The sequence below is a fragment of the Ambystoma mexicanum genome, chromosome 6p (genome assembly GCF_040938575.1).
Source record: "Ambystoma mexicanum isolate Mex_15411 chromosome 6p, UKY_AmexF1_1, whole genome shotgun sequence".
Lineage (NCBI taxonomy): Eukaryota > Metazoa > Chordata > Amphibia > Caudata > Ambystomatidae > Ambystoma > Ambystoma mexicanum.
The window spans coordinates 664,127,785-664,141,328 of NC_090935.1; the positions used below are offsets into that span (position 1 = coordinate 664,127,785).

At 45.7% G+C, this 13,544-nt stretch overlaps 1 protein-coding gene across 2 annotated transcripts in view; it reads left to right on the forward strand.

Moving 5' to 3' along the window:
• FAM151B (family with sequence similarity 151 member B) overlaps positions 1-13,544 on the forward strand; it is a 489,461-nt gene that overhangs the window by 43,553 nt on the left and 432,364 nt on the right. Inside the window, exon 2 of one of the 2 annotated variants that reach the window (XM_069627546.1) lies at positions 4,919-4,994. The exons of the other annotated variant lie outside the window; for it this stretch is intronic. The gene's annotated coding sequence lies outside the window, so the exon portion shown is untranslated. The remainder of the gene's footprint in view (positions 1-4,918; positions 4,995-13,544) is intronic. 2 annotated transcript variants of the gene reach the window in all.

The window sequence follows — 13,544 nt, forward strand, 5'->3', positions numbered from 1 at the left end:
TGTCACCATAGTTTAGTTGGATCTCTATTATATCACATTCCACATGCTCTGATCTTCTTTTACTGCTTGGACTAGATTTGGCAGCCAAGGCAGAAAGAAGATGTGAGAGCGAATATCCATGTTTGGTGCCTCGAGTTTGGGAGAAATGTCAGAGAGGTGATCATTGATCCTAACTGGAAAATTAAGAAGGAGTGATCACATTTATTGCCTGGATATTATACTACTACTTTTTCCAATACCACCTTTAAATATAACTATTCAACGCATTTAAGCACTGTTGTGCATCCAGTGAGAGAGACCAATACCACTGTCATTTTATTTGTTTTCAAGTAACCTTTAGGGGATCCACAAAGCCCAGTTTCTGCCTGTGATTTGAGGCTGATTTGCTCAAACCATTTTGGGGGGTAGCGACTCTAGCCTGTTGGCCAGGATTTTGGCATGAAGAGTTACCTCAGTGGTAAGTAATGCAATCGTCCTGGGTGAGAAACAAAGCATAGTGTCCTTACCGAGTTGAGGGATCACAGAGTTAAAAAAATTAACCCCTGAGCCAAGGGCGATACAGTGTTTTGAGCTTTCCACTGATTCTGTCTTTTTCCAAAGACCACCCAAAGCTCCAGCCTTTTGATGAACCCTCATAGCTTTGCTCCCTAGTGAGCCATTCCGGCCTGGATAATTAAGGATTAGTTTTGGCTCAAATGCATGCATGGCACACATTCTTTGGTTCTATGGTAGGGTTGCCAATCGCTCCAGAGTCGAGCTCAAATGTCTAACATGACACAGTGCAAGGGGGTTAGAAATGTGAGGCGGACAAATTTATGAAGGTTTTTCAAAAGATGCAATTTTATTAAACTCAAAACGGGTTTGATGAGCGCCTCGGTATCCCTATCTACCCTGACGAGTATTTCCCTGCCTAAAGTAAACTAAAGGAAACACTCTAAAAGGATTCTGTCCCACACACTTGTACATACAACAAACTCAATAAGGCAATTCAGTTACAACAAAATAAGCCGTTATATTCAAGATCTACTGTTTCTCCTTGTAACTTCAGTGTTCTCCCTTCCCCAGATTCAATAAGGATTTCAACTGACAGTTCAAAAGAATAAGGAAATCCCTTCTTGCAACAAAGTTCCAATAAGTCACTCCACTGAATTTAACCAGGTCAAAATGTTCAACAATTCTTTGGTCTCTCCACTTGAAGCAGAGAGTTCTACACAACGTTTCTTCAAAGTATAAGAAGGTTTTTACAGATCATCAAGAACAACAAACAGGCTTCCGTCAGGATGTTTCTGTAATACTTCATAACATACTTGCATCAGCAATGTTGATTTGTCAAGGTGTTTCCACAATAATTCACAATGTGCTTTTGTGAACTTGCTACTTCTTCTTCCACACTTTTAACCACACCACAGTACTTCAATGACTTTGGTCTGGTCAACTCACCTACCAGGCCCATACTACAAGGTCCCTTGTCCTGGTGTACTCCCCTTCGGGGCTAGCACAACTAGTGCTATTTCTACAAGTACTCTTGTGGTTTAGTTTTATCTTCATACAACTCAAAAAGACTTACAATTTGATTAACAACAATTTGGGCTACTGCTTTGGGGAAAACATGAGACACATTGGTGCTGTTTGTGCTACACTTTTGATTGCCACGTGGAATGCAGGTTATGCACCTCTTTCCTCTGAAGAAGGGCAATCTTTCTGCCACTCTTGTTTTCCCCCTCTTGCATTAATCAAGTGTCGGCAATGGCTTTTTCTCACTTCTGCTCCTCTTTGGCTTAGGCAATGCGTATTTAGGTCAGTTCCCTCTATTGCCTCTCTTCTCTGACAGAAGGGTTTACAAACAAGTTGTTTCTTAATTGTTCCCTCTTGGCTCTGGCAATGGTTGTTTCTCGCAATATTTCCCCCTTGTACTGTTGGTAATTGTTCTGACCTTTAAACTCACAATGATAGTCTGCTGGTCCACTTGCCTCGCTGCCTCAGGTTCCTGGCTTCTTCTGCTCCGGGCGATGTGGAAAACAGCTCTGCTTGGTTTTCTGTGGCCCACGCTGAGCAAAAAAGGAGCGTTCCATGCTCCAAGGAGACTCTGGTGCTCGCTCTGCCATAAGAGTCTGCCTTGATGGGGGGAAGGCTTCTTGGCTTCCCGCTGTGCGACCTCTGCAACTACAATCTTCAGGGGAAAGCTTGTACAGTTGACACTTCCCGCTGTACAATTTCTGCACCTCAGGTCGCTGAAAGAAGAAACCCTCTCAGAGCTGCCATCTCTATTGCAAGCCATGGCAGTTCCGGTGTATTTACGATCCTTCAGCTGCAATGTCTGTACTGTGGAGCTACTGCAACCACTCTCTTCCACTGCTACTCTTCTCAATGACCAGCATCTGAGTGGGGCTTTTATGCTTCCCAGCTTCCCTCAGGTGTGGGTCATTAATCCTATCAACTTGCAACTGGCAATTTAGTGCCTCTGCATCCCTCTTCTGTCCCAGTCCATTTAAGCATCATGGGACTTGAAGTAACCAATGTTTGTCACCTTTTTCAACAATTTCAATCTTACAATAAACCATTAGATTTGTTGTGTCTCGGGGAAGTTATTGGAAGGGTTTTCCCATTCGTCCTGACCGGCTTCCCCCCCGTCCACCCACCCCCATGTGATCCTCCCGCAGAACACCAACCCCAATCCTGGAGGTGGTGTACTGCAGGAGGATCACCTGGGGGGAGATCAGGGCCGGGCAGGTGGGGAGATTTTGCAGGATGATTACAGGATGTGCTTTTCATGGGGGGGAGAATTAATTTACCCCAAACCTAGAGGAGGAATTGGCTTATTGCCATTTTGATATATCGCAGCCTCCTACTAAGGGCAACAAGGTCAAATCTAGAGAAGTACTTCAATCTAGTGTTGAACCTAAAGAACCTATCTTTTATACCCCTATAAATCCATATTCTCCACAATGCCAAAGGTATGCCAATGGGAGCAGCGAACCTGTGACTGTTTCTGCCCAATTTGTCTCTAAAAAACGTTACACATTTTAACTCCTATTATAATAACATCAAGGGAGGGAAATCTCTACTTAATCCATTTAAAGATGTAGAGAAATTGAAACTTCCTACAATGGACCATATTTCCTAGAATCCCTCAGGTACTGTGGAGAAAAGGAGGGCTAAAGAGACCTGCAGTAGCTCAGGTCTGCAGGCAATCCTAATAGCTTTTGGCAGGCTCAGGCAATTCGTTCTAAGGGCCTGTACCTGAAACCAATTAACCCACCTGAGGGGCATAAAAGGCTGCTGCATGGACGAGCAGTAGAAAGAAGCTGGAGTAGGAGCTGTGGGGGTCGGCAGAAGAAGCAGAGCAGAAAGCTGGCAGTTCACAAGGAAGTGTTACCACAGAAGGGACGCCAGAGCAGAGGAAGGACAGATTTCACCTGGAAGCTCTGAGTTGGTCCTGGGCTCACAAACCGTGTTTGGCTGTGGCAGCATTGGAAAACACTGAAAGAAACGGGCAGTCTTTCCAGGTGTGCCTAATTGATGTGAATACAGAGCTGAAGTCGTGCATCCACCCAAGGCCCGTGTACAGAAGCAAGCAGAGGTTAATCAAGTGTAGAAGTCTCTCCTTTCATGAGGCTCATTCAGAGACACTTGTGCAGCTGAGGGGTGTGGTCCCAAGAGTTCCTGCAGCAGTAGTAGTCGAAGAAACCAAGCCAAAGCAGCCCACAATCGCAGTGATTTTAGAGTCGGGGAAAGAGAAACTCTGTACTCCGAATCAACCTAAAGACCTTGTTGGTATCAGTAGCCAGCTTTGTCACTCACGTACATACTCAAGGGAGATAAAGTTGTTTGTAGAAGTGGGAAGTCATATTAACTAGTGAAATGTAACACACGCTGAAATTATCAAAGCTGAAACACCGATGTGTCGTGAAAGCCTTTTCTTTTCCCATTGTTAAATATAACTCGATGTTGTACCTTGGGGGCTAGAAAGCTGACTGAAATGTTGGAACAATCAGCTTTGAAGTGGCAGTTCAAAGGTAAAATGAAATTGTGTATGCTTAATTTCGTTATAATAATAAAGCAGACGTTCTAGAAGCAGTGGAAGCTGAGCGGCGAAAAAGTATTGCCCAAGCCAATCGACTCAACCCTATTACAGCATATCCAGCTCATCAAACAACTGAATACTGTTGTTTAGGAGTTGTTGAAGCTATTTTACCTCAGAGAAGTGTCATTGAAGCTGGGTACTTGTTCATAATAACTGTGATTGGTAGCTACAAGGTAGAAGGAAAGCCAAAGAGGCTGCCCTTTCTTGTGACCCAAGAGAGAAGAGTGCCATGCCAACCTGTAGAGGTCGAAAAGGTCTTGTTGAAATTGCAAAAGTTGTAGTAGTAGCAATACAAGTGTGGTAGGCAGCTACAAGGCGGAAGGAATGGCAAAGAGGCTGCCCTCTCTCACCACACGAGAGAGAAGAGTGCCTTATCAACCTGGAGAGGTTGAAGAAGTCTTGTGAAAGTTACCTAATCCTATAAATTGCAGCAGAATTGTGGTCGCCAATACAATTGTCAGAACTGTAGTAGTTGAATCTAGCTGAAGCAGAATTCAACTGTGCGGTAGAGCAGTTGCACAGTTTCATTAAGGGAGTTGCTGGAAAAAGAGCAAATCTTAAGCAGAAGCATCCTGACAAAACTGTATATAACTGACACAGCAGAAGTTGCAAGTAGGAGAATTGTTAAGGAGAACTGGCACTTTTGTATTCAACCTTGTTCGTTCTTTCCTGGACGGAGACTATCAAGGAATCACATTGGTGCTGTTCATTTCATTGTGGAACCTGGAAGGGGAATCGTTTCATCAAGCCAAGAAGAACTGTTAACAGTGGATTTGTATTTGTGCAAACTTTTATTTCTTGGGAACTTTACAAGACTTTTCTTTTCCTTTCAAGAATTGACTTTGGGACATTCCTGGGGAGAATGATCTGCCCACGACAAATAGAAGTCATCCACAACACTGGTTGTTTGGTAACGTTTCATTTATGTTGTTTTTATGTTTCCTTAAATGTTTGTTGTCTAGTGTGAGGGTTAGTATTGTGAATGGTAGGAGGTTTCCCCTTAGAAACTAGACTAGGTAGGGAATCCACTTGTAGAGTAGGTTTAGTTAGGGTTTATTGTTTAATTTGGTTTTAAAATAAAACGTTGAATCTTGAGAAAACGAAACAAAACTAAGTTTTGAGTTTCGCATTGCTGACCTCTCACAGAAAGTCCTCGTAAACCACGAGCTAGCAAATACATTATATCCTTCACCTTATATACAACAACTTACATTAAGCAACATTTTACTTAAGTTCATTTGTAAATAAAACCTACATAAAAATGCTGTCTTTAATTCATTACATACTTTTCATTTCTCGGGAGGATAGCTCAGCAGCAACATGTGTGCCTTGGAAGCAAGACGACACGGAGCAACACAGGTTCGATCCCCGGGTCCGTGCTTGGAAACCTCTGATTATTAAGCGTGTTATAAATAACCTATCATATCATATCACGGACGCTACGTCCATTTCCACCTCCCTGTTCTCCCTCCGATGCATTCACTTGCCCATGTTGGATTTCTTCATCCATAGCATAGCCCAATCACTCTCTAATAGAACAGGTTCTGCAACATCCTCGTTTCCTAGCTCATGCTCACTTCGGCTGTTACCACATGTTTCCTCTCTTAGGTTGGTTTCACTTTGCACCTCTTTATCCTTCAACCATTCGTCCTTCATACCCACCTCAAAATTGTCTCTTGCTTCTTCAGAAGCAATTCTTGCAGCTTCCTTGTTCCTCATTACCGCGACCCGATCTTTACTGCATTTCTTTCCATCCTCTGTCAATATATGCCTCCCCCCAAAACTTTCACTTAATGGGATCATAGCACTGAGAACACCCTTTCGGTACTTTACATGGTTTCTTCACTCTCACTATATCACCAACACATTCCGCTTTCTCTACACCCCTCCTGCCTTCCTCGTCTTTTCCACTCACATCCCTGCCAGTACTGTTTTTCCACTTTGTTGGTCCCTCACTCTTCTTCCCCATGGTAATCCAATGCAGGTACACTTTTGATCTAATTTGTCTCCCTCTCATTTTCTCGAATGGTGCCATCCCCGCTGCTACATTGGGTGTATTTCTGTATGCCAACAACATTTGCTGCACATTCCGCCTCCAATCCATTCGCACATGCCAATTGTATTGATTCCTTTATTATTATATTTACTTTTTCTACCAATCCATTGGCCATCAGATTGTATAGGAAAGTTCTCTGATTCACTGTTCCATATTCGGCCCCTATTACTTTTGCATTTTGTGCGACACCAATTGTACACCGTTATCAGGCACAATCATTTTAGGATATCCTTCGCTCATGAATATCTCTTGCATAATTTCAATCGCCCTATGCATTGTTATGGTGTCCAAAAAATTCACTTCAAACCATTTCAATGCGTAATCCACTATTAGAATTGCAAATAGACTCTCGTGACCAGGCATTCCCATAGGGCCCTTGAAATCTATTGCAACGTTCTCCCACACCTGATCTGCTACTTCCACTTTTACTGCCTCTTGAGTCTGTGTTTTCAATTATTTGTCACTCATGTCACTTGGTATGCATGCCCCCACTTATTCCCCCACCATTGTGTCCATACCCTGCCACCAAAACCTTGCTCTCAATTTCCTTTTTGTCAAACTCTTCCCCATATGCCCATAATGTGCTAGTTTAATTCATTATTTCCTGATCCAGTAGGTGGTACAAGTCTTTCTTCTCTCGCTACACCAAACTCTGAACTGCTTAATTCTTCCTTTACCTTATAGCACAGTGAGGTTTTCGCCTCCTCATTTTTCCACCCCTATCTTATGTACTATCTTATGTATAACGGTTTCATGTGTTACAATTGCGGCAAAAATGGCAGAGGACACAAAATATTGCGGCAAAAAGGCTGTGATTTTGCCGCCGCAATCCATGTAAAGGATGCAGTGGACAACCCCGCAAAGGCCGGACCCATTATACCATTTAAGAGGAGCGGGGGACACCCCCGCAACCGCTGCTCCTCTTAAATGGTATAATAGGGTACACTTTTACCGGGTCAAACCACAGCATTGTTATCCCGATCCTCCTCTACCCCAATTACCATTTCGATTTGCCAATAATGCTGGAAACCGAAGCCTCTACTTGTGCAAACCGCTCTTCACTTACATCATACTCCTTTGTGTTCTCTTCACCCAGTGAAACCGAATGTATTGCTCCTTGAAGTTGTACTCCTGCCTTGCTCCTAACCATCTCGTTATCCTTGGAGTTGCCAACTGTGGCATATCAGAAGGAGTCGGACAAAGGGGTGGCATTTTACACAAGGTTGTTATTGAAATAATAAGAAAAAGGACCTACCTTTCGTTATACTAAAATGGTTTGCCCTAATTACAATTTTAACTAGGGTGCTTGTTGTTAGGGTGGCTTGTCCAAAGCAAAAACGGTGTCCTTTGTCCAAAAACGAACCTGTTTCTGACCCTATAAGGATTCATAAAACAAAAGGGTTTCAGGAGAATGACTCCCTTCTCCTGGCCGGCTGGCTCAGCCTTGGTAACTGGTCTTCTTATAGTCTCTTGTCACAGTCCTGATTAGCTCCGGCAGCTTCTCAAAGAGACTTCTTTGGTCTTCCACAAATGACCAATAACTATTGGTCTTCAATGTCCAAAACAGTTCTTTTCTTAACTGTTGTTCATATATTCTCTCTAGGAACGTCTTGGGTCTTTCTTCCTTGTCCAATGAATTGTTCTTCCCACTATTAGGACAAGGGAGGTTACACCCGTGGTACTCTTGGCTTTTCTTAGGGTCTCCCCATTCACAGTGACAATGGTGATCACTCCTGAGGTTCTCTTTTCTTATGGCTATCACAATTACTGCGGTGAGTGAGATTACTCCTATAGTACTCTTGACTGTTTTAGGGCTTTTGTAATTACTGTAACGAGAGAGATTACTCCCATAATATTCTTGGCTTTTCTTATAATCTTCACAAGCACTGTGACGAGGGAGATTGCTCCCATACCACTGTTGCTTTGTACTTCTCTTATGTCCTTCACAATTTCTATGACGAGGGAGATCACTCCAGTACCACTCTTGCCTTTTACTTCTCTAATGGCCTTCACAATTACTGTGAAGAGGGAGATCACTACCGTAACACTCTTGGCTTCTCTTATGGTTTTCACAATTACTGTGACAAGAGAGATCATGTCAGGAATTTGGGGGTTGTGTGGGTCCATGGGGGCCTCCTCAGCTGGGGCCACCAAGTACGGGCTAACAAGCACTGGAGATGCAGTGTGCTGGGGCCCCAGACCACGTTGAGCCTAAGTTTCCCATGAAGATTTGGTGGAGCGTGCCATAGGCACTCAGCTGGAGCGTCCCTATTAGCTCTGCCTCTGCCCGTGCCGGGTGCTGGTTATTGCTGTTCCAGGCACGGGCAGAGGAGCAGAAGCGAGTGGGTGGTATGCAGTATTCTGGGCTGTGGACTGTAGGCGTTTTCCCACCGTATACCACTTTGGCCTCCTCGCAGCTTTGTACCTGTATGCGGCCCTCACGGAATTCATAGCCCTACTCCAATGCTCCAAGAAGGTGTACCACCACCACCAGCATGCCCGGGGAGATCTAGAGAGGCTCCCCGGGCATAATGTAATCCTGCCTACGTACACTTTCTTGTAAAAAGCGCCTCAGTGCCTTTGGGCTGCAGTGCGCTCTACAAATGTAAAAAAATAAAAAATAAAATAAGTGCAGTATGCATTGTGCCATATGTCTGACGGTAATATCGCATGAGTCATAGGATGTCATAATTGTATGTAAACAAACGCTGGTTCAATGCATAGCCCTGTGAAGGAAACCGGGTTTATCTTGCATCCCAGTGTGAGAAACCACGTTAAGGGAAATCCATCTAGCATGTTTAATGAACGGCGTGCTTCACATCGTATTTTCGGAACTTTGACAATGCATATGTGTGCTCCACGTTCGCTTTTACATTGCTTCTTGTATCCGTGGCTGTAAGCACAGCATTCATTTGTATGCTGCTACTCGTGTTTGCTTTCCATTGCTTTATGTATCAGAGACTGGTTGACAGATCAAGAGATACCTCAGAATATTCTTTAGTGCATGTTTGGGTGGCTTCCGTAAGTAGACAAGGGAGCAAAGAAATAGCTTTCTATATGTATGCTATTGGCAAAGTGATGTATTTTGAGGCTTTGGTCTAGCTGTGACTCCTACCCCAGCCCATTGGCTAAGAGATATAGCCTGGTGCTGTGACATGGAGTTGGGGTAAGGTAGGATGCTGTCAGTTAGTTCCAGGCCTGTTAACATTTGGGATCCAGTGACATCCTTTCTACTGACTAGGGAACCAGAGAGTAATGCAGTGGCTGGGGTTGGAGAGGTGAATGATGACAGTTTAATGGTGATAGTAGGTACTACCTTGGATTGTCTGTAAGTCGAATGTGGGCAAACGGTGCTGTTTTCCGGTACATAATTACAATGTGTATTTTGATCTTGTAGGGATGAGGGAGTCTGTGATATCGATCCCCGGGATTTGTGGGCTGTGCTCGTATTTTTTGTGTATAACCTTTTTTGCGAAATTGGGAACATGTTAATAATATACACAGTTTTTTACTAGTGCGAAAGTTGTCACTTTGTCCTTTTTATATTTTTCTGATGTGTTTCTTTTATTTGTTTCGTATACTAATCGCTGGTGGTGTGCAATGTGAACCGAGTTATAAATAAAGTTTAATTTTTTTTTATCAGAGGCTACAAGTATAGCATTCCTGGATGTGTTAAGCACAGTGCTGCAGATGTTCCATGTTGGCTAATGTTGCTCCCAACCTGTGTTTTTTTCCATCGTATGTTTGAGGTGCTCAGCAGCCTTCATGAGGGAGTAGGAAGTAAGCGAGGCTAAGGCCTAAGGACTTAGTAGTAGGATCAGGTATTGGGCTGCTGTGAGTGGAAGGGTGCCCATTACTGAGTGGGCAACCCATGGGTGTTGAACACAACTGCTAGTATTGTTTTCCCTACTTCTCTCATACCCATCCAATCAAGTTCCCTCACCATCTTTCCGGTGTTCCTAACTTCCCCCAACCCTATCCACAACTTCTCCCTAACCCTCTTCCCCCATTGGCTGCCTTGTGACTTCCTGTTGTCTATAAATCAGGAGCCTGTGCCAACCACGGTGGGAGGGTCACACTCTATTCGGCTTCCATGGTTAGGAAGTAGTTGTAATAATTACTCTGTCGTCGGGCTTTACAAATCACTCCAGTTACACTCTTGGGCTTTCGTATGGTCGGCACAATTACTGTGATGAGGTAGTTCCCTCCTGTACCACTCTTGAGTGTTCTTAAGGCTTTCACAATTCCCCAAACCCCTCCCGGGTCGCCACCTGCTCTCGTTACCTCTGACTCAGCATGTGCGTCCACTGGTTCTTCCTGAGGTCGCTGGCCTGCTTCTTTCTTGTAGGGACTCACTCTCAGCGTTTCTCTTCTCTGCTTCCTGTCTCGTTCTGCGGCTCTGCAGGGTCCTGGGTTTGGCAGTACCGGACAACACGGTCCACCTCCCTGAGCTCCTGCTACTGTCCGAATTCTTCCAAGCTTCAAGTGAGTTGGCCCTTCGCAGGCTCGCGGATTGCTTCTCTGTCAGTTCTGCATCGTCCCCTGGACTGAGGACCAGCTTCCTTCCATGGACCTCTCTTCCCTAGGTTTGAGTTTCCCAGGCTTTGCAGGCTCGACACTGGCTTCCCTCTTTAGCAAGTCCTTCCTCTGTTTTTATCCTCTGTTGCTGGGTCATCCCCAGCAGAGGATGCAAGTCCTTCCTTTGTTTCCAGGAAGTATTCTTTGTCTTTTTGGGGTCAACTCTTCCAGTACTGGCTATCTTCACTAAAGGAGTAGTTGTTTTTGCTCCTTCACTCTTCTTCTTCTTAGTACCATTTGGTTCCAACCTATGGACATTCTTCATGTCTCTTTTACTCTTCTTCTTCTCAGGAGTTTCAGGTCTTGGTCGAGTAAAAGCAGAGATATTGCAATAGTAAACACTAGTTGCTGCAGGTTAGACTTCTTGGGACAATGAGGGTCTCATAGAAAAGAGGATTAGAAGAGTTCCTATTCCCAAGAGGGGAGTATCCCACTAAACCGACACCTGTAGGGGGAATGTTGCATAGCGGGCTCCCCTCCCTAGCCTCCCTTGAATCGTCACACAACCCAGATCCTCTTGTGGTGATCAAATTCAAAAGGTCTAAACTACAAAACCATGAGAGAGAGCAAAAGTCTGATCAAGCAAAAATACAAGAACTGGCTTAAAACACATGCAGCCACTATGCTCCAAAATGATTCAGAGGACATGATGACAAAATATTATGTTAATGTTAAAGGTCATTTGTACCGCGCACTATCACCACCGAAGTGGTCCCCTGGCGCTCTGGCGGCTCTGAAAAGGGGAGGAGAAGGGGTGGGTTAGTAGGAATAAGCTGGAAAAGTGCAAGAGAGCAGTGATGTGCTGTTGGCAGCCTCAGCCCGGTGGTTCCGTCGGCCGGGCTTGGGGTGTTTTATGGTCCGTAGTCGTCGTGTGCTGTTGTGCAAGGCTATGTGTGGTTTGTTTTGTTGTTGCATTGTTGTGAAGTTTGTGCGGATTGCTGCGTTTAAGGCTTGTGGTTGTGTTTGGTTATAGTTTGAGAGGTGTCTGCAGAGGGATGGAGTTGTTAGTTGGTTGGTTAGTTGGCATTGCTGTCCTTGCAATTGTGGGATTCCATCTAGGTCCGGTACATGCTAACAGTCACATTTCTATCTAGATGCGACGCAAGCTAGGGTTCATAATTCTAAGTGTGGTGCATGCTAAGAGTCACATATGCTAATGGTCCCATTCCTGAAATTCCATCCGAGTGTGGCATATGCTAACCATCATATTTCTATCTAGATGCGACGCGGGCTAAGCTTGGGAATTCCATCTGAGTGTGGCATATGTTAACCATCATATTTCTATCTAGATGCGACGCGGACTAAGCTTGGGAATTCCATCTGAGTGTGGCACATGCTGACCATCATATTTCTATCTGGATGCAACGCGGACTAAGCTTGGGAATTCCATCTGAGTGTGGCACATGCTGACCATCATATTTCTGAAATTCCATCTAAGTGTGATATCTGCTAACAGTCATATTTCTGTCTAGATTAGGCACAGACTAAACTTGAGAAATTCCATTAAGTGTGGCACATGCTAACAATCACGTTTCTGTAGTTACCTCTAAGTGTGGTATATGCTAGCAGTCACATTTCTGCAATTCCATCTAAGCGTGGCACATGCTAACAGTCATATTTCTGTCTAGATTTGGCGCAGACTAAACTTGAGAAATTTCATTTAGGTATGGCACATGCAAACCATCATATTTCCATCTAGATGCGACGCGGGCTAAGCTTGAGAATTCCATGCAAGTGTGGCACATGCTAACAATCACATTTCTGTCTAGATTTGGCGCTTCTATCTAAGAGTGGACATGCTAACATTCACAGTTCTAAAAGAGTGGACATGCAAGTATTATTGCACTTTATGTTATTGATAGGTAAGATAGAGTGGCAGGGGTTTTCTGGAGTAGAGTGATTGCTCTATTCCCCACCCATGCCACACTCACGGTTTTTGTTGGTGTCTGTTGGTTGCTGGCTTCCTTGGCTTCTCTTGCTGACACCTGCGGACACTTCCTGGAGTCGCCTCTGTTGGAGTCGCCCTTGGCCTCGGGGCCCTTAGCCGCTGGGGGCTGCCGGGCAGAGGGCTGCCCTGGGAGGACCGGTGATGAAGTGTGGATGCACCAATGGGAGGGAGGGAGGGAGGGCGGGTCGGGAGGCGGGCTGGGGAACCATGAGCGGGTGCGGGGAGGGAGGGATGCAAAGGCCAGCTACTGGACACGGGCCTACCAGTCATAGGGCTGGGGGGAAAAACACCAGGAGGGTGCTGCTGGGGGCACACTCACCGCGCTCCGAGGGTTTGTAAAGCGGGCTGGGAGGCGGGAGGAGGGTCGGGAAGGGGAAGAGAGAGCGCGAGGGCCGGGACAAGCGACGGTGCACGCAGGTGCAGGGGGCCTATGCAGGGGCCGGATGGAGCTAAAAATCAGGGCCCAGAAGGGTCTTGACTGCGCTGCACTCACCTCGAGGCGTCCAGGTGGAAAGTGGCGCTCGAGGTGAGTTGCAGGGGCCTACTTCCTACACAGGAATGCAAGTGGCCTATCAGGGGAGGGGGCGGGCTGGGAGGCGGGAGGAGGGTCGGGAAGGGGAAGAGAGAGCGCGAGGGCCGGGACAAGCGACGGTGCACGCAGGTGCAGGGGGCCTATGCAGGGGCCGGATGGAGCTAAAAATCAGGGCCCAGAAGGGTCTTGACTGCGCTGCACTCACCTCGAGGCGTCCAGGTGGAAAGTGGCGCTCGAGGTGAGTTGCAGGGGCCTACTTCCTACACAGGAATGCAAGTGGCCTATCAGGGGAGGGGGCGGGCTGGGAGGCGGGAGGAGGGTCGGGAAGGGGAAGAGAGAGCGCGAG